Here is a 19,365-nt window from a genome sequence, read left to right on the forward strand (position 1 = left end):
TGCCGTATAATCCTACGGGTTTAGCACTCCTGTGATTATAATAATAATAATAATAATAATGGAATGACCAGACTATGTCACATTTCCAAAACATCCTGAGGAGAAGGCAGAAGCAAAGTTCTTTGGACCTGGTGAGCTTCAACCAGGTCGAAATAGGGAAAAGAGGCGGAAAAGAGAAGGAGACTCTCCTTCCAAACAATAACATTTCCTCCTCCCTTCTCAGCGCTATCCTGGTAGGCACTCGACTCTTTTCAGCAAAATAAAGTGAAGGTAAATTTGCATTTATTTCATCTAATTCTTTTGTATTTACATATTTTAGTATTAAGCAGTGTTTAAATTATTTTTACAACCCCTTCATTGTAGAATATGCCAATAACAATAGGATTTCCTTCATGGGAACAGATTAATCATTTTCCCTATACAATGGAACCTCGGCTTATGAACGCCCCACCATGCGAACTTTTCAGGATACGAACCGTCATTCAATCGATTTTTTGCTTCTGGATACGAACAAAATTTGAAGATGTGTACTTCCTCCTCAAGAGAGGTTCCTTAAATAAACAAATAAATAAAATATTTATTTCTTTGCAAAGGTTACAATGTGTATTTACATATAACATGATTGGAGCAAAGACAGCCACTATCATGTCGAGGCATTTCAGGCAGACTTAACCTAATACTTATAGACTACTTACGTCTAGACAGGTGAAAAGTAGTGGTTACGAAAGTTTTGCTGATGGTGGTGCCAACTACTGGCAGCCTTTTGAAGTTTCTCACTACTGTTGTTATTATTATTATTATTATTATGTATTATTATTAGTAGTAGTAGTATGTACATGGTGAGGGGCTCTTGATCTATGGAATTGGATCTGTGTTCCAGTTCCCTAAATTAAGCCTGAATCAATATAATAATAATACGTATATAATAATAATGTACTATAATAATTATAATAATAGACGGCTTCAAAAGGCCATCACTAGATGGCAGTGAATACCACAACAATACGGGAGCAGTTATAGCCGCCTCCTCTTGCCACGTAATGACATATTTTATTCTAGAGTATATATCAGGTTTCTATGTTTTTTTATATTGTTTATTATGTCATATTAGATTATTATTATAATCAAAAAGAAGCGCCAAGCCACAAGGATTGTCATATTAGAGCAATTGTGATAGATAAATAAGCCATAGAGTTGATATTAGCTCTATATTTAAGTGCATTTTTACTCCCTCTGAGAGCAGGAATTCCACTGGAAAGGATTAATGGCTTTTCAGTTAATTTAAATGAAAATTGACTCAGCATACAAACAAATCAGGATACGAACAAGGTCACGGAACGGATTAAGTTCATAAGCCGAGGTTCCACTGCATTTGAAAGTGCTCATATAATGATATAAATCTTTGGCAGTTTTCTGTTAGTTTTATATTCCATTTTTCGTGACTTTTTTTTTTTTTTTTTTTTTTTTTTTTTTTTGTATTGTGGTCTTTATGAGTAACAATGTTAAAGTTATATAATACAAGTACTCCTCATATAACAACCTACCTGTTTAAAGATCACTCAGACTTATGACCAGCTCTCCAACCAGTCAGTATTGTAAGCTGTACCGGAAGTTTAGTCGTGGAAACGGCAGTGCATCTCAGCATCAAGCATCTCATTTCTCATCGACCCTTAGTCTATCGGTATTCACTAACTATAGTTAGTCAAGTCAGTAAGTCACTTAGTCCAGTCAGGAAGTCAAGTCACTATAGTAAGTCAGTCAGTCCCATCCCTGGCAATAATCTCCCACCCACTCTTCATAGATCTAAACTTACTCCCTGTTCAGAACATCCACACTTAGTACTGTGCAATCTACATCTACAGGAAGTTAAATTCCAATATTAACCTTCCCCTAAAATGCTTTCTTGATAATTGTAACAGGACCCACAGGCATAACACCAGACACAAACATCTCTATGACATTCCCCGTGTCCGACTAAACCTTTACAGAAATTCAGTGTATGTCAAAGGCCTTAACCCTTTGAGGGTTTCGGCCGTACTAGTATGGCTTACGACCCAGGGTTTTTGACGTACTAGTACGCCTAAATTCTAGTGCCCTCAAATCTGGTGAGAGAAAGCTCGTAGGCCTACATATGAAAGAATGGGTCTATGTGGTCAGTGTGCGCAGTATAAAAAAAATCCTGCAGCACACAGTGCGTAATAAAAAAAAAATTTTGACCGTATTTTTGGAGTAAAACAGCTACTCTGCACTGTATTTTTGTATGGTATTTATTGTTGTATTCTACTTTTCTTGGTCTCATTTTATAGAATGGAAGACATATTACAAAATTTGAGATGATTTTGACTGGTTTTACAAAGAGAAGTACCTTGAAATTGAGCGCAAAGTAGCAGAAATGTTCAATTTTATCAAAGTTCAAAAGTAAACAAATCATGCCAAGTGTCAAATACACGTCAACTGGTGAGTCTAATATTCTTTCAAAAGTGCGCTGATATTATTTATACCATTTCTACACTAATGCAGCAGTCTGCATAACAGTAAATCTACTATTTTTTGTAATAATAAAAATTCAAAGTGGAAAGCCAAAGAAATATAAGAGGGGCCTGGGGATGTGACTAACAAACAGAGAACTTGTTTTTTTAGTGCCAGGAATGTCTTTCTTGTTTATTCTAGACCCTATTCGGAAATTGGCATCTTTTAAAATTTGTGTGAAATTGGCAAAATTGCTAAATTCTGACCACTTTATTGGATAGTTGAAATTGGTAAATGGGTGGTTTCTTGTATTCATTCGATAGAAAAAATGGAGTTCTAGCGAAATAGTTATGATTTCTGTCGACTAGTACATTGGAATTGGCCAAAAATAGGGCTCAAAGTGGGCAAAATCGCCGATGCGTAAACATCGTCGAGACCACAAACTTCGTGAGAGCATAATTCCACAAGTTTTCCATCAAATTTCATACTTTTGGTGTCATTATGATCGGGAAAAGATTCTCTATTTTTTCATAATTTTTTTTTTTAATTTGGCCGACCCTGAGAACAAGTTTTGGAGAGGGCCTGTCAACCCTCAAAGGGTTAAAATCTGGAACACCCTACCTGAAAACTCTAGAACTGCAAACACATTCATCACCTTCAAAACTACCGTTAGAAAACATTTTATCTCCTTGATACACCCCGTCAACTAACTGCATGAAAACCACCTGGTGGTTCACACTTACACTCACTCACCCATTTGACTATAAACACAGAAATACGAATCTTAATCTTAAAATAATGAATCCTAACTAGTCATAAATTTGCCTGTGATACTCCAATATAGAAACTATGTATTGTGCCAAAACAAAAGCATTCACATTGCTAAACTCACAAACTATAATTTAGTCACTTACCCATAATACCAACTTACTCCATAATTTGTAATAATTTAGAGTTAAGAATTAATCTAAGTCTGCCCAAAATGCCTAGCCATGCTAGGTGTCCTAGTGGCCCCCTCTGTAATCAGTATTTTATAACATGTAAACCACACAATATCCAAAATCTCTAAACCCCACATTGTAATCCTTATAGAGAATAAACTTGATTGATTGATCAGTAAGTCAGTAGAGCCAGTCAGTCAAGTCAGTACAGTCACTTAGTAGGTCAGTCAGTCCAATTAGTAAGTCAGTCAAGTCAATAAGTCAAGTCACTCAGCCTGTTTATTCTAGTAAACATACACATAAATAGTTAAATAAATGGTCATACATAGCAGCATATGTAAACACTGCATGTATTGACTGGTCTTCAGGAATCAACTAAGTTAATAATAAACACACAACTGACACTACTATCACTGACAGTAGCGTCAGTGTAGGTTACCGAGCAGTGGATGTGGAAAGGAATTTAAGCAGAGGCGGCTCATGCAGGGGTTCTGCAGGACCCCCTATTTTCTTTAGCTCTTTGATTATATAATGTACAAGTATAAAGAAAGATTTAAAGGAAAAAAAAAAAAAAAAGACATAGTATTGAATGTTATCGATAATACTGAGTGAAAATAGCGGGTGCTGCAGTTCCACAGCACCCCCGCATGAGCCGCCACTGAATTTAAACTCGACATCTCTGGGTGGACATCTTTTCAGTATAAATGTTACAAACCTCGACTTTTATTCACTATGCACACACATACGCATCTTTCCTTGGTCCAGGTTTAGTGCTTAGTTTGACAATTTGACAATATTATCCTCTTCAAGGGGGGCTCCTTGGCGTGGTGAAGAGGCTCTTGGTCTGAGGAATTAGCCCTGTCGGTCTTCTTCCTCAGACCGAACCTAATTACCCCCCATTCTCCCCTCCCCTATCCCATCCTCCCCTTTTTCCATTCCTCCTCCTCCTCCCCACCCCTCCCTTTTGCCCTTCCTCTTTTTGGCCTTTGGGATTTCTCCCACAGGCACGCTAGTTCCTAGGTAGGGGAAAGGACACCGGGGTCCATCCCATTCCGTTGAGGTTCTTGGCGGTGGCGTAGTTTGCCGTGGAATCTGGATTGCCTGGGAATGTCCCGATCCCTCTCCGGTATCCCGGAGTAGCTTTGGGTGTCTTTCGGGCGACGGGTGTATCTCTGGAAGCCACCTTTCGGATTCCGGGGGTGGTGGCCGAAGGAGGTATGCTTTGTGGTGGATATCCGGCCGCCCTCTCTTTTGTCCACCAAGGTAGCTCGGCAGATGTGAGGTTGCTATCCCGGATTGCTGGTTTACTAGCATGAAGGGTAGGGTATGGCACGGGTTCCATGCTGCATCTGCGCTACTAGCGGTGCTGAGGTCCTCTTGGGCGCAGAGGGAGATTTCCGGCCCTTTCATTCCTCCTGGGAACTATTCCTCCCCGCTCCCCCCTTTTTTTATTCTTTTTTTTATTTTTATTTTCTTTTCTTCTTTCTTTTTTTTTTCTTAAAAACAAAAAGCAAAGGAGTAACCTAACCATGGAGAACCCAATCCATGAACCCACTACCCCCGGGCCCCTTCTTGATACCACACCCCATTCTGACCCTGCCTTGTGTTTAGACCACTCTTCGGACACTCCTGATGCCCCTGTACCTCTTGCTGGTGCTGTTTCCTCACCCGCTTCAGGTACCGGGGCTTCGACTGACTCCTTCGATTTGTCTGAACTCCGCTCTCCTTTGACTATGCTTCCGGCTTCTCCCTCTACGGTACGGCAATTTTCGAATCGCCCGCCTATTTCACGCCGGACCAACTCCGGTCCTACTCCTAAACGCCAACGTCAATCTCCTGATGATGCTCCTTCATTACCTTCCCATTCTACTCAGAAAAGACCAACATGTCAGGCACTCCCTCTCCACGCTCATTTTTGGACCACACAATGGACTAAATTCTTTACTTTAAGACCGACTTCTTCTTCTGCCTACCTTTCTGACCATAGTACAGTGGACCCCCGCATAGCGACCTTAATCCGTGCAAGAGGGCTGGCTGTTATGCGAAATGTTCGGTATGCGAATGAATTTTCCACATAAGAAATAATGGAAATCAAATTAATCCATGCAAGACACCCAAAAGTATGAAAAAAAAAAATTTTACCACATGAAATGTTAATTTTAATACACACAAACTGAAAAAGTCATGCACAATTACATGACACTTACTTTTATTGAAGATCTGGTGATGATTGATGGAATGGGAGGAGGGGAGAGAGAGTGTTAGTGTTTAGAAGGGGAATCCCCTTCCATTAAGACTTGAGGTGTCGAGTCCTTTTCTGGGGTTACTTCCCTTCTTCTTTTAATGCCACTAGGACCAGCTTCAGAGTCACTGGACTTCTTTCGCACAACATATCTGTCCATACTGGCCTGTACCTCTCGTTCCTTTATGACTTCCCTAAAGTGTTTCACAACATTGTCAGTGTAATAGTCACCAGCACGGCTTGCAATAGCTGTGTGAGGGTGATTTTCATCCATAAAGGTTTGCACTTTCAGCCACATTGCACAGATTTCCTTAATCTTTGTAGTAGGCAATTCCTTCAATTTCTCTCTCCCCTCCTTTGAACCAGTTTCCTCAGGTCTGGCCTCTTGCTGTTGAAGTTGATCTATCAGCTCATCAGTGGTTAGTTCTTCATTGTCCTCCTCCACCAACTCTTCCACATCCTCCCCACTAACCTCCAACCCCAAGGACTTCCCCAATGCCACAATTGATTCCTCAACTGGCATACTCCTCTCAGGGTTAGCCTCAAACCCTTCAAAATCCCTTTTGTCTACACATTCTGGCCACAGTTTCTTCCAAGCAGAGTTCAAGGTCTTCTTAGTCACTCCCTCCCAAGCCTTACCTATAAGGTTTATACAATTGAGGATATTAAAGTGATCTCTCCAAAAGTCTCTTAGAGTCAGTTGAGTTTCTGAGGTCACTACAAAGCACCTTTCAAACAGAGCTTTTGTGTACAGTTTTTTGAAGTTTGCAATAACCTGCTGGTCCATGGGCTGCAGGAGAGGAGTGGTATTAGGAGGCAAAAACTTGATGTTAATGAATTTCATGTCCCCATAAAGTCGCTCTGCCACGTCTGTAGGATGACCAGGGGCATTGTCTAACACCAGGAGGCACTTAAGTTCTAATTTCTTTTCAGTTAGGTAATCTTTCACATTGGGGGCAAATGCATGGTGTAACCAGTCATAGAAAAAGTCCCTAGTGACCCATGCCTTACTGTTTGCCCTCCACAGCACACACAAATTTTCCTTGAGGACATTCTTTTGCCTGAATGGTCTGGGAGTTTCAGAGTGATACACTAATAAAGGCTTCACTTTGCAATCACCAGTAGCATTGGAACACATCAACAAAGTAAGCCTGTCTTTCATAGGCTTATGTCCTGGGAGTGCCTTTTCCTCCTGAGTAATGTAGGTCCTGCTTGGCATTTTCTTCCAAAACAGGCCTGTTTCATCACAATTAAACACTTGTTCAGGTTTCAGTCCTTCAATTCCTGCACATATTTTTCAGCCGCTTTGTGGTCCGAACTGGCAGCCTCACCATGCCTTATCACACTATGTATGCCACTACGCTTCTTAAATCTCTCAAACCAACCTTTGCTGGCCTTAAATTCACTCACATCATCACTAGTTGCAGGCCTTTTTTTAATTAAATCCTCATGCAACTTCCTAGCCTTTTCGCTTATGATCGCTTGAGAAACGCTATCTTCTCCTAGCTGTTTTTCATTTATCCACACCAATAAGAGTCTCTCAACATCTTCCATCACTTGCGATCTCTGTTTCGAAAACACAGTTAAACCTTTGGCAAGAACAGCTTCCTTGATTGCCTTTCTGTTGCCCACAATAGTAGAGATGGTTGATTTGGGTTTCTTGTACAACCTGACCAGGTCGGCGATACGCACTCCACTTTCATACTTATCAATGATCTCTTTCTTCATCTCTATTGGAATTCTAACCCTTATTGCTGTAGGGTTGGAACTAGAAGCTTTCTTGGGGCCCATGGTCACTTATTTTCCAGATAAAGCACCGAAAACACTGTAATAATACGAAATATTCCGATTGTATGCTTGGATGTTACCGCGGAGGCTGGCTGGTAAACAATGCCACCGGCGGAACATATGAGGCTGGCTCAGGCCGCACATTGGACGCGTCTCGGACGAAGGGCGGTGAGCGGGTTTTTGGGCGGTATGCGAGGCAAAATTTTAGCGATCAAAGCGTCCGGTATGCGGATTGTACGTTATGCAATGCGTCCGGTATGCGGGGGTCCACTGTATTGGCAAAGCGCTCCTGCGTCATGTTGGTAGAGATATTTCATTTCATGCTCTCAAGAGCGGTACGTGCATCGTCACTGTCCAGAATGCTACCCAAGCTCATGATCTTTTTCTCCTTTCGAATATCGATACTACTCCTATCACTATTGAAAAACATCTTTCTCTCAATTCTTGTAGTGGTACTGTCATTCTGCCCCATACCATAGTCCAACAGAATTTCCAGTCATGTGGCAATGACATTTTTGAACAGCTGGAACTCCAGGATCTCCCAATCCTCAAAGTAGACACTTATGTCCTTCCTGCCCGGGGGCGGAGATGTTACCCTTGCAATGTGGCTCGTTTAACTTTTGACAGCCGAGAACTCCCGTCCTCTGTGTATGTCGCGGGACATCGGTTACAAGTTCGAAAGGTGATACCTACACCGCAACAATGTAGAAATTGCTGGCGTTTTGGTCACCCAGCGAAATATTGCAGATCTATGGCCGAATGCCCAGTCTGTGGTGCCGACGACCCTTCTAATACATCTTGCAGTCAACCTCCATCTTGCCTTAATTGTAATGAAGCTCACCCTTCGTACTCCCGCCGTTGCCAGGTCTACTTAAATGAACGTGAAATCCGTTGCCTCAAAGAGGCAGAAGGTCTCCCTTTTGCTATGGCAGTTACTCATCTCCGCCTCCAAGGGAGACTACCCCGTGTTTCTTATTCTCGTGTTTCCAAACATCCCCCTACTTCTGGGGTCCCATCTTCTGCAGCCTCCTCTGTTGTTACCCCTCCCATAGCCACTCCGGCATCTAATCCTTTTGCTGTCCTTGGCTCTGACGTCCCGACTACAACTCAGTCTGTTCTCACATCTACGCGTCCTTCCTCACAAGCCCCAGTATCGACAAGACCTTGTACGACACCTAATACCAATCGCCCCTCTACTTCTCAGAAGTCCAAAAAATCCACATTGCTCAAATCTTCTTTGCCCCTTCCTTCCCTTCTTCCACCTCCACACTTTACCTTTCCAGTCTCTGTACCTAGTTCTTCCCCTCTCTCTGGCTCTATTACAAGTGTGGAGATTCACCCTCCTCCTCGTACTATGCCTTCCACCCCCGTCCCCTCCCAAGTTTCTCCCTCTTCTGCCACCTCCCAGGTTTCTGCCTCTTCTGTCCCCCCCCACACTTCATCTCCAGTCCCTTACACTCTTCCCTCCCCCACTACTTTGGTACAGTCCATTACTGTCCCAATCTTTACTCACCCTCCTCCTTCTATCTACAATATGGTCTCCCATACATCTTTGAATTCAGAAACACTTGAAGCCATTTCAGAATATATTGCAGAGACTAAACCTTCACTGGACACTGATTCACTTCCTGTTCCTTCTCTTCCCTCTCCTCCATCTTCACAACACCATTCTTCGCAACGCTCCGTTCCTTCGCTGCTTGAACGTCTTCCAATGCCACCACATGTTGACTTTTCTAACCCCTCTAGTCCGTAGGTGCCTTTACCTACAGATTCCTGGTATTTTCTTCATCGCCAATCATGGCCTATTTACAGTGGAATATCCGCGGCCTCAGGGGTAATCGGGGTGAGCTTCAGATGTTGCTTTCCAGGTTTTCCCCTGTTGGTGCTTGCTTACAAGAACCAAAATTACACTTGGCTGTTTTCCAACCTATCTCAGGCTATAATTTATTGTATTCTTCGGATCCTTTCTCAGATGGGACCTTTAATGAAAGTGCCCTTCTTCTACGCAATGATATTCCGTACTGTCAACTATTTGTCCATACCTCGCTGCATTACACTGCAGCCCGTATCCACTTGAATAAGTGGTTTACAATATGTTCTTTATATCTCTCTCCTTCTCGAGCATTTTCTATCCCAGACTTTGCCTTTCTTGTTTCATCCTTACCACCACCACTTCTGTTACTTGGTGATTTTAATGCCCACCATTTCCTCTGGGGGGAGTCTCATTGTGACTCACGTGGCATCCAGTTGGAGGCTTTTCTCGCCTCTCACCCCCTCCATGTTTTAAATACGGGTACTTCCACCCATTTTGATCCTCGTACTCATACTCTCTCTTGCATCGATCTATCAGTCTGCTCTTCCTCCACTGCACTAGACTTCACCTGGTCTGTTCTACCGGACTTACATGACAGCGATCATTTCCCGATCATTCTTACTTCTCCTTCCTATTCACCACCTTTCCGTAGCCCTCGCTGGCAATTTGATCGGGCAAATTGGGCTCTTTACTCACACCTCACTGCTTTTAGTGAGGTTCCTTCTTCATCCTCCATTGATGAGCTCCTACACATCTTCTCGACGTCAGTTTATACCGCAGCTTCTCATTCTATACCCCAAACCTCAGGCAGCCATTCTCAGAAGTGCGTGCCTTGGTGGTCTCCTGCTTGTGCTCATGCAGTACATTTGAAATGCACTGCATGGGGCAGGTACCGGTACAATAGAACCGCTGAGAGACTTCTTGATTTTAAGCATAAGCGTGCGATCGCTCGCCGTGTCATCCATGAAGCTAAACGCACTTGTTGGCGAGACTATGTTTCCACCATCACCTCTGCTTCTTCTATGAGTGCAGTCTGGAAAAAAGTGAGGAAATTGAGTGGTAAATACTCTCCTGACCCGGCTCCTGTTCTACGGGTCGCTGGTGTTGATGTAGCAAACCCTCTCGACGTTGCCATTGAACTTGGCACACATCTGGTCCGTATTTCCCGAGGGCTCCATCTATGCCCCTCGTTTCTTTCCTCAAAGTCTGCCAGAGAGTTAGTACCCTTGGACTTTTCTTCTCTCAGAGAAGAACAGTATAATGTGCCTTTTACATTTCAAGAACTAGAGGCAACGCTCTCAGCTTGCCGATCATCGGCAGCTGGGCCTGACGACTTTCATATTCGTATGTTACAACATTTACATCGGTCAGCCCTTGTAGTCCTCTTACACCTCTTCAATCTTATTTGGGCACAAGGAGTTCTTTCCCAGCTGTGGAAATCTGCCATTGTTCTCCCTTTCCGCAAACCGGGTACTACAGGACATGATGCCTCCCACTATCGTCCCATCGCTCTTACTAGTGCAGTTTGCAAAGTGATGGAACGTCTCGTAAATCGACGTTTAATGTGGTATTTAGAGACACACACAACAGTCTCTCTGCTAGTCAATATGGCTTTCGTAAGGGTCATTCTACCATAGACCCCTTACTACGCTTGGATACGTATGTTCTTAATGCCGTGTTTCCGGACAGCGTCGTGCGGGGGCATTTACTATCTTCAGCTAGCATTTTTACTGCTGAACTGTATGCCATTCTTGCAGCACTTATTCGTATCGCATCTATGCCTGTGTCATCATTTGTAGTAGTCTCAGACTCCCTTAGTGCTCTACAGGCTATACGAAAATTTGATACATCTCATCCCCTAGTTCTCCGTATCCAACTTTGGCTACGCCGTATCTCTACCAAACATAAAGATATTGTTTTTTGTTGGGTCCCTGGTCATGTCGACGTACAGGGCAATGAACAGGCAGACACTGCTGCGTGGTCAGCAGTACATGACCTACCAATTTCCTATAGAGGTGTTCCATTTCTGGACTATTTTGCTGCAATAGCTACCCACCTTCGCACCCGTTGGCAACAACGTTGGTCAACTCTGCTCGGTAACAAACTTCATTCTATTAAACCGAGCATAGGTTACTGGCCGTCTTCTTGTCATCAGTGCCGAGGTTGGGAGACCACTCTCTCCCGCCTTCGCATTGGTCACACTCGTCTTACTCATGGGTATCTCATGGAGAGGCACCCTGTTCCTCTCTGTGAGCAGTGTCAAGTTCCAGTATCGATTAGCCACATTCTGTTAGACTGCCCTCTCTATCAACGAGCACGCAGAATTTACCTCCAACGTCGTCTTCTTTCTACTACTCTCTCTTTACCTTCCCTTCTTGCTGATGGACCCTCCTTTAATCCTGACTCTCTCATTGACTTCTTGACAACGACTGATTTACTCCACAAACTCTGATGATACTTTTCGCACTCTCCTCAGCCCTTTCTAGTTCAGTCTCTTGCTGCCCTTTACCCTTTCACCATCCACTACCCCGCTGTTATCCATAACCTATTACTCATCCATCTCCCTTTTGCCACCTGATGCCCTCGCTTCCTTCCTGCCCTGCAGCGCTGTATAGTCCTTGTGGCTTAGCGCTTCTTTTTTATTATAATAATAATAATAATAATTTCCAGTAGGTTTTGATTGGGTGTTAGATTATGGAGGTTTAGATCAGAGTCGACGTGATCATTCATCTTCTAGGTTTAAATTGTGGTTATTTGTATCCTGAATTGTGTGTTGAGTTCTATTACTGATATCTGTAGTAGTGGGAAGTTTGGACATATAGAGTATAGTCACTAATAAACATAATGAAGTTGATGTTGTCTATGTGTTGTGCTAGAATGAGCTAAAGTACAACTAGGTATAAACTAAAAATATAATAATACAAATTAAAAATAGCACCAGACTCTCACTTGTAATTGCACTAAGGTCTAATATAATGAATTTGGTGTTGTCTATGTATTGAGCTAGAATGAGCTAAAGTACAACTAGGTTTAATCTAATAATATAAAAAATACTAGTTTAAAATGGCACAAGACTCTCACTTGTAATTGCACTAAGGTCTAATATAAGTTGTTAACAAGAACTAGAGTATAACCAAATTTAAATTGACAAGATAAAATACACAATTTAAGGTAGCAAAAGAAAATAAAAAACAAAAATAAAAATGGCAATGACTTGGTTATAATATGATAGTAAGACGGTACACAGGATAATATAAAAGTTGGAGTTGAATATACAAGCTTAAAAATTTGGTAACAAAAGGTTAAGAAAAGTAAAATAAAGTTGGGTGATAAAGTCTAAAATAGAACAGGGCAATTATAAAAAGTATATAATAAAATTCGGTAATAAACTTTACAAATAAAAAAGGGCAATAATAAAAAGTTTAAAATAGATTGGGCAATAAAGTATTGGTAAAATTGGGCAAGTATAAGATTGGGTAATTAACTCAAGACTAGAATAGTGCAATAATAAGAGAGAAAAGTTTACAATAAAGTTGGGCACTAAAGTATAAAATAAAAATAGGCAATAATAAAAAGTTTACAATAAGGTTGGTCAATATAGTTTCAAGTAAAATTGGGCAATAATAGAGATTTTAAAATAAAATTGGGCGATAGAGTATTTCTTAAAGTGAGGTAGAATAACTGAGAAGGACAAGCTATGGTTAGTTTCAATTAAAATAAGTAGAACAATGAAGAGGTAAGATGTAAAAAAGGAGAGAGATTCTGTAGATATTAAACACAATTAAGACTATGAGGTAGAATGGTCATTAAATACAACAGTGACATTCAAAAGTAGTTGGGGTATTGGAAATTTTGGGGGGAACAAAATTATGGCAGTATAACACTAATGGTGGACAGTGGGTATTATCTGCACCTTACTCTGATTCTGGTAATCCAGCCTCACTTAGGAATGTTTTAAGGTCATGTTCTGTAGAGATGAAGTATCTCTTCCCAGTGGGCTGTTTCCTAACTGCGATTTTTCCATCCCTCACAAAGCACTGGTGGATTTTTTGGGCATAGCGTAATTTTCTTAGCCGATAAAGGAGATTTTGTCTTGTTTTGGTAAGGCACTCGTGACATAAACATCAGTTTTCATAGAAATGGATGTTTTTAGTAGATTGTTTCTTTGTAGGCTAGTTTGGAATTTTAACAGCACCGTTTTTTTACCCGCTTGGTAGCCCATCAGTTTGCAATCCTTTAGGTCATCACTACGTATGTTAAGGCGAAGGTGGTCCTTGATAAGCTGTAGGGTGGTCTCCATGCAAGTCTCTTGGGTGACTGTGGGTGGGAGATGTTTGCTGTTAACTACAACAGCATCAGATAGCTGTTGTTGGTCATTATGGCCTTGGAAGTTGGTGATGACATTGGCAAGTTGTTGGTCTACTCTTGATCTTTCCTCTATAATGTTGGTAGTAAGTAGGGTGACTTGGTCTTTTAGAGTGTTGATGGTGTCTACGGACTGGGTGTGGGTGTTGCTTTGTTGTTCCAGAGTGTCTAGTTTATGTTCTAGAGCAGTGATCTTGCCGAGGTACTGTGCATTGGAAGCTTTTAGCTCCTGCATTTCCTGAGTTAGTTTGGTGATTGTTTGGTTCTGAATCATAAGGAGTTTAGCTATTTCTGGTCTCGGTAATCTTCTTAACATCAAATCCAAGGAAGGAGTTATCTTGGACTGTGGTAGTGGCCATGTTTGTTGTTGTCTGTCATGTGTTGTGGTGATGCAGGTGGGTGATGAGAGTCGTGTCCTGGCTGGCAGTATGAGAGAAGTTTTCCTCCTGATATTACTGGTCTCACCTTTGATGTTAGGGGTCCTTAGCTGGTTACTGGATCTTCTTTTATTACAAAGGTGGTGACCCAACAGATATAAACAATTATAGGCCAATATCAAACTTGCTGTTGGAGTGTGAGCAGGGTAATATTAAGTGAAGGGATTCAGGGAAATCTGTTATTTTTTATAGCCAGACTTGAGTCCTGGAAATGGGAAGTACAATGCCTGCACTCTAAAGGAGGGGTCTGGGATATTGGCAGTTTGGAGGGATATGTTGTGTATTTTCATACGTAAATACTTCTAAGCTGTTGTATTCTGAGCACCTCTGCAAAAACAGTGATTATGTGCGAGTGAGGTGAAAGTGTTGAATGAGGTGAAGTATTTTCGTTTTGGGGATTTTCTTTCTTTTTGGGTCACCTTGCCTCAGTGGGACATGGCCAACTTGTTAACCCTTTCAGGGTTTTGGCCATACTAGTACGGCTTACGGACCAATGTCCATGATGTACTAGTACGCCTAAATTCTAGCGCCCTCAAATCTAGTGAGAAAGCTGGTTGGCCTACATATGAAAGAATGGGTCTATGTGGTCAGTGTGCACAATATAAAAAAAATCCTGCAGCACACAGTGCGTAATGAGAGAAAAAAAACTTTGACCGTGTTTTTGGATTAAAACAGCGACTTTGCACTGTATTTTCGTATGGCATTTATTGTATTCTAGTTTTCCTGGTCTCACTTTATAGAATGGAAGACATATTACAGAAATTGAGATGATTTTGACTGGTTTTACAATGAAAATTATCTTGAAATTGAGCTCAAAGTAGCAGAAGTGTTCGATTTTTACCGAAGTTCAAAAGTAAACAAATCATGCTATGCGTCCAATACACGTCAACTGGTGAGTCTAATATTCTTTCACAAGTGCGCTGATATTATTTATACCATTTCTACACTAATGCAGTAGTCTGCATAACAGTAGATCTCCTATTTTTTTGTGAGAATAAAAATTCAAAGTGAAAAGCAAAAGAATGTAAGAGGGGCGTGGGGATGTGACTAATGAACAGAGGAAATATTATTTTAGTGCCAGGAATGTCTTTCTTATTTATTCTGGACCCTATTTAGAAATTGGCATCTTTTGAAATTTGTGTGAGATTGGCAAAATTGCTAAATTCTGACCACTGTATTGGATAGTTGAAATCGGTAAATGGGTGGTTTCTTGTACTCATTCGATAGAAAAAATGGAGTTCTAGCAAAATAGTTATGATTTTTGTCGACTAGTACACTGGAATTGGCCAAAAATAGGGCTCAAAGTGGGCAATAACAAGTGTATGAGTGGAAGGTGTTACCTGGAGTTTACCTGGAGAGAGTTCCGGGGGTCAATGCCCTCGCGGCCCGGTCTGTGACCAGGCCTCCTGGTGGATCAGAGCCTGATCAACCAGGCTGTTACTGCTGGCTGCACGCAAACCAACGTACGAGCCACAGCCCGGCTGGTCAGGAACCGACTTTAGGTGCTTGTCCAGTGCCAGCTTGAAGACTGCCAGGGGTCTGTTGGTAATCCCCCTTATGTATGCTGGGAGGCAGTTGAACAGTCTCGGGCCCCTGACACTTATTGTATGGTCTCTTAATGTGCTAGTGACACCCCTGCTTTGCTTTTCATTGGGGGGATGTTGCATCGTCTGCCAAGTCTTTTGCTTTCGTAGTGAGTGATTTTCGTGTGCAAGTTCGGTACTAGTCCCTCTAGGATTTTCCAGGTGTATATAATCATGTATCTCCCCCGCCTTCGTTCCAGGGAATACAGGTTTAGGAACCTCAAGCGCTCCCAGTAATTGAGGTGTTAGCTAACAAGTGCTTATTCAAAAAGTTGTATCCTATAGAAACTCCATATAATGGGAACTTTTTCTTACAGTACAATGCTGTACTCACCTAGTTGTGGTTGCAGGGGTCGAGTCATAGCTCCTGGCCCTGCCCCTTCACTGGTCGCTACTAGGTCACTCTTCCTGCTCCATGTTGGTGTGTCTACTGATGAAGTTGGCATGGTAAAGTACTGGTGTGATGCCAAGAATGACTTCCAAACATCAACTTGTCTGAATTTTACATCCAAGTTAGATATTGACCTCTTTGAGTTTGTTAAACACAAGACTTTCCCAAATGTATGGCCATCACTCCTAATGGAGTATAATTTGCAATTCTTGCCACTGATAAAAAACTTAATTATTTTATTGCTAATCCATTACGTAGTTTTTAATAGATCTTAACTGTTAATTACAGTAAGCTAATATGTTTGTGACTAATTAATGGTTCAGCTTGAACAAAAATGTCATCATAAGGTTCATTCTCCTATGTACAAATTTTGTGTAATTACATAGCCAAAATGGCTTAAAAGTCTATGTGAATTCAGTAAGAAATGGTGGCCATTTTTAGGCCTTAACCCTTAAACGGTCCAAATATATCGACGTTCAAATCCGTAGTGCTCCAAAAGTAGATCTATGTTTTTTTTTTTTAAATATTTTCAAATATAACAAAAACAAAAATGTAGATAAAAGTTTTTTACACATTTTCAGATGTAAAAAAAAAAGATGATGTACAATTTTTTACATACTTTCAAATGTTGAAAAAACGTATATATACGTTTGGACCATTTAACGGTTAATTTGTGCATGACTGGTAGCCATAAAAGGCCCACTGTGATTTTTTTTTTTTTTCTTTTAGGATTTTACACCCTAACATATTTATTTTCTCTCAGCTGCCTGCTCCAGTGGTTCTGCCACCATTATGGGCACTTGTTGATGTCCTCAGGGATGTCAGTGTGGAACATCAATATGTTGATGTTTACAGTGATGTCAGTGTGGTACATCAACTTGATCACAGTGACACACTGACATCATACATTACACTGACATAAGACACTCATTCTTACAAAGTGCATTAGTATGCCATCTATTTCACAAAAAGTGAACTAAACAGCACCTTAGGTGGGTGGAGCTTACAGATGCTCGCTGAGCTCACATTGGTGGAAAGTCAAGTTTACATCAGTCTTTCAATCACAGCAGTTGTGTTACAAGCCCAGTAAGGAAATACTGACCTCGTTATACTCTAATTGTAAATAATTTACATAAAGTTGTTATGAATGAAACAAGCATGAGGAAACATCAGTCTTCAGCATATGTGAGCTGCTTTTGATTCAGCATAACTTTTATTACTGTTACTACTACCACCACTGCTACTATTATTACTTTACCACTACTTTTACTCATAATACTACTGCTAATGCTACTGATGCTATTACTAGTGCTCGACTGTTTTATTATTACTGCTGCTACTACTATAACTACTGTTTCAATACAGTAGTTCCTTGTATCCGCAAGAGATGCATACCAAGACCTACCCAAAGGTGTAGAGAGGCCAAAAACAAGTGTGCTAGAGAATGGAAGAAGTACAGAAGGCAAAGGACCCAGGAGAGTAAGGAGTGAAGCTGTAGAGCCAGGAATGAATATGTACAGGTAAGAAGGGAGGTCAAACAACAATATGAAAATGACATAGCAGCAAAAGTCAAATTTGACCCAAAGCTGTTGTACAGCCACATCAGGAAGAAAACAACAGTCAAGGACAAACACGAAGTATGTGAGGAGCTCAACATGAGATTCAAAGTAGTGTTCACAGAGGAGACAGAAGGGACTCCAGAAAGACAGAGAGGTGGGGTACACCATCAAGTCTTGGACACATTACATACAACCGAGGAAGAAGTGAAGAGGCTACTAAAAGAGCTAGATACCCAAAGGAGTTGGGGCAGGATAACATCTCTCCATGGGTCCTAAGAGAGGGAGCAGAGGTGCTATGTGTACCCCTAACAACAATTTTCAACACGTCTATCGAAACAGCAACTTCCTGACATATGGAAGACAGAAAATGTAATTTTTTTTAAAACGGAGACAGATACAAAGCATTAAACTACAGACCAGTGTCACTGACATGTACAGTATGCAAAGTCATGGAGAAGATTATGAGAAGAAGAGTGGTGGAGCACCTAGAAAGGAATGAGCTTATCAACGACAGCCAGCACGGTTTCAGGGACAGGAAATCCTGTGTCACAAACTTATTGGAGTTCTATGGGAGGGTGACAGCAATAAGACAAGAGAGAGAGGGGTGGGTAGACTGCATTTTCTTGTACTGTAAGAAGGTGTTTGACACAGTTCCACACAAGAGATTAGTGCAAAAGCTGGAGGACCAGGCAGGGATAACAGAGAAGGCACTGCAATGGATCAGGGAATACCTGTCAGGAAGACAACAGTGAGTAATGGTACGTGGCGAGGTGTCAGAGTAGGTGCCTGTGACGAGCGGGCTTCCACAGGGGTCAGTCCTAGGACCAGTGCTGTTTCTGGTATTTGTGAACAACATGACAGAAGGAATAGACTCCAAAGTGTCCCAGTTTGCAGATGGTGTGAAGAATCCAATTGGATGAGGACCAGGCAGAATTACAAAGGGATCTGGACAGGCTGTAGGCCTGGTTCAATAACTGGCTCCTGGAGTTCAACCCCACCAAGTGCAAAGTCATGAAGATTGGGGAAGGGCAAAGAAGACTGCAGATGGAGTACAGTCTAGGGGGCCAGAGACTACAAACCTCACTCAAGGAAAAGAATCTTGGGGTGAGTATAACACCAGGCACATCTCCTGAGGCGCACATCAACCAAATAACTGCTGCAGCATACGGGTGCCTATCATATACCTTATATATGCCCTCTGTGTCCATGTATTGTTTGTAACGGCTTGATAAAGCTCCTGGAGAGCAAAGCGTTGCCACAATAAAATGTAACATTAGTTGCATTTGTGTCCTTAACATATTGTCGGTAATTCTACCAATATTAATACAAGATACCAGATATACTAAGCAAATTTCCTAAATTTTCTTGTAATAGATAAGTGAACTGTAGGATACACAAAAGGCTTAGTTCCTAGGCCTTTTGTGTTTCCATATGCTCTTGCAGTACCGTCCACAGGATGGATATGAGGTGCACAATAAACTAGCCACTTTAGTGGCCAAATCTAATCTTTTGTTTTTATAGTGTTTTGTAGTGTATAGCATTTTTGTAGTGTTGTATAGTATTTTTGCAGTTTTTTTCAGTGCTTTGGTTGAGTTTTGTGTTTGTTTTGTTTTAATATTGTTTTTGTAGTCTTTTCCAAATGTTTTCAGTTTCTTGTAGTGTTCTTGTGTTTTTGCAACTGTTTTTAATAGTGTTCTGTAGTGGTTTTTTTTCTGAATTTTTTTCAGTTATTGCATTTTTACAGTGCTTTTATAATGTTTTTGCAATGCTTTTGGTT

General features: G+C 41.3%; 1 long non-coding RNA gene across 3 annotated transcripts in view; it reads left to right on the forward strand.

Moving 5' to 3' along the window:
* Positions 1-16,446, forward strand: part of LOC138852469 (uncharacterized) — a 75,202-nt gene extending 58,756 nt beyond the window's left edge. For all 3 annotated transcript variants that reach the window (XR_011391791.1, XR_011391800.1, XR_011391797.1), the window contains one exon: positions 15,956-16,446. This is a non-coding gene — a long non-coding RNA (uncharacterized lncRNA). The remainder of the gene's footprint in view (positions 1-15,955) is intronic.
* Positions 16,447-19,365: the final 2,919 nt, after the last annotated feature.

The sequence above is a fragment of the Cherax quadricarinatus genome, chromosome 1 (assembly GCF_038502225.1).
Source record: "Cherax quadricarinatus isolate ZL_2023a chromosome 1, ASM3850222v1, whole genome shotgun sequence".
In the NCBI taxonomy this organism is placed as follows: Eukaryota; Metazoa; Arthropoda; class Malacostraca; order Decapoda; family Parastacidae; genus Cherax; species Cherax quadricarinatus.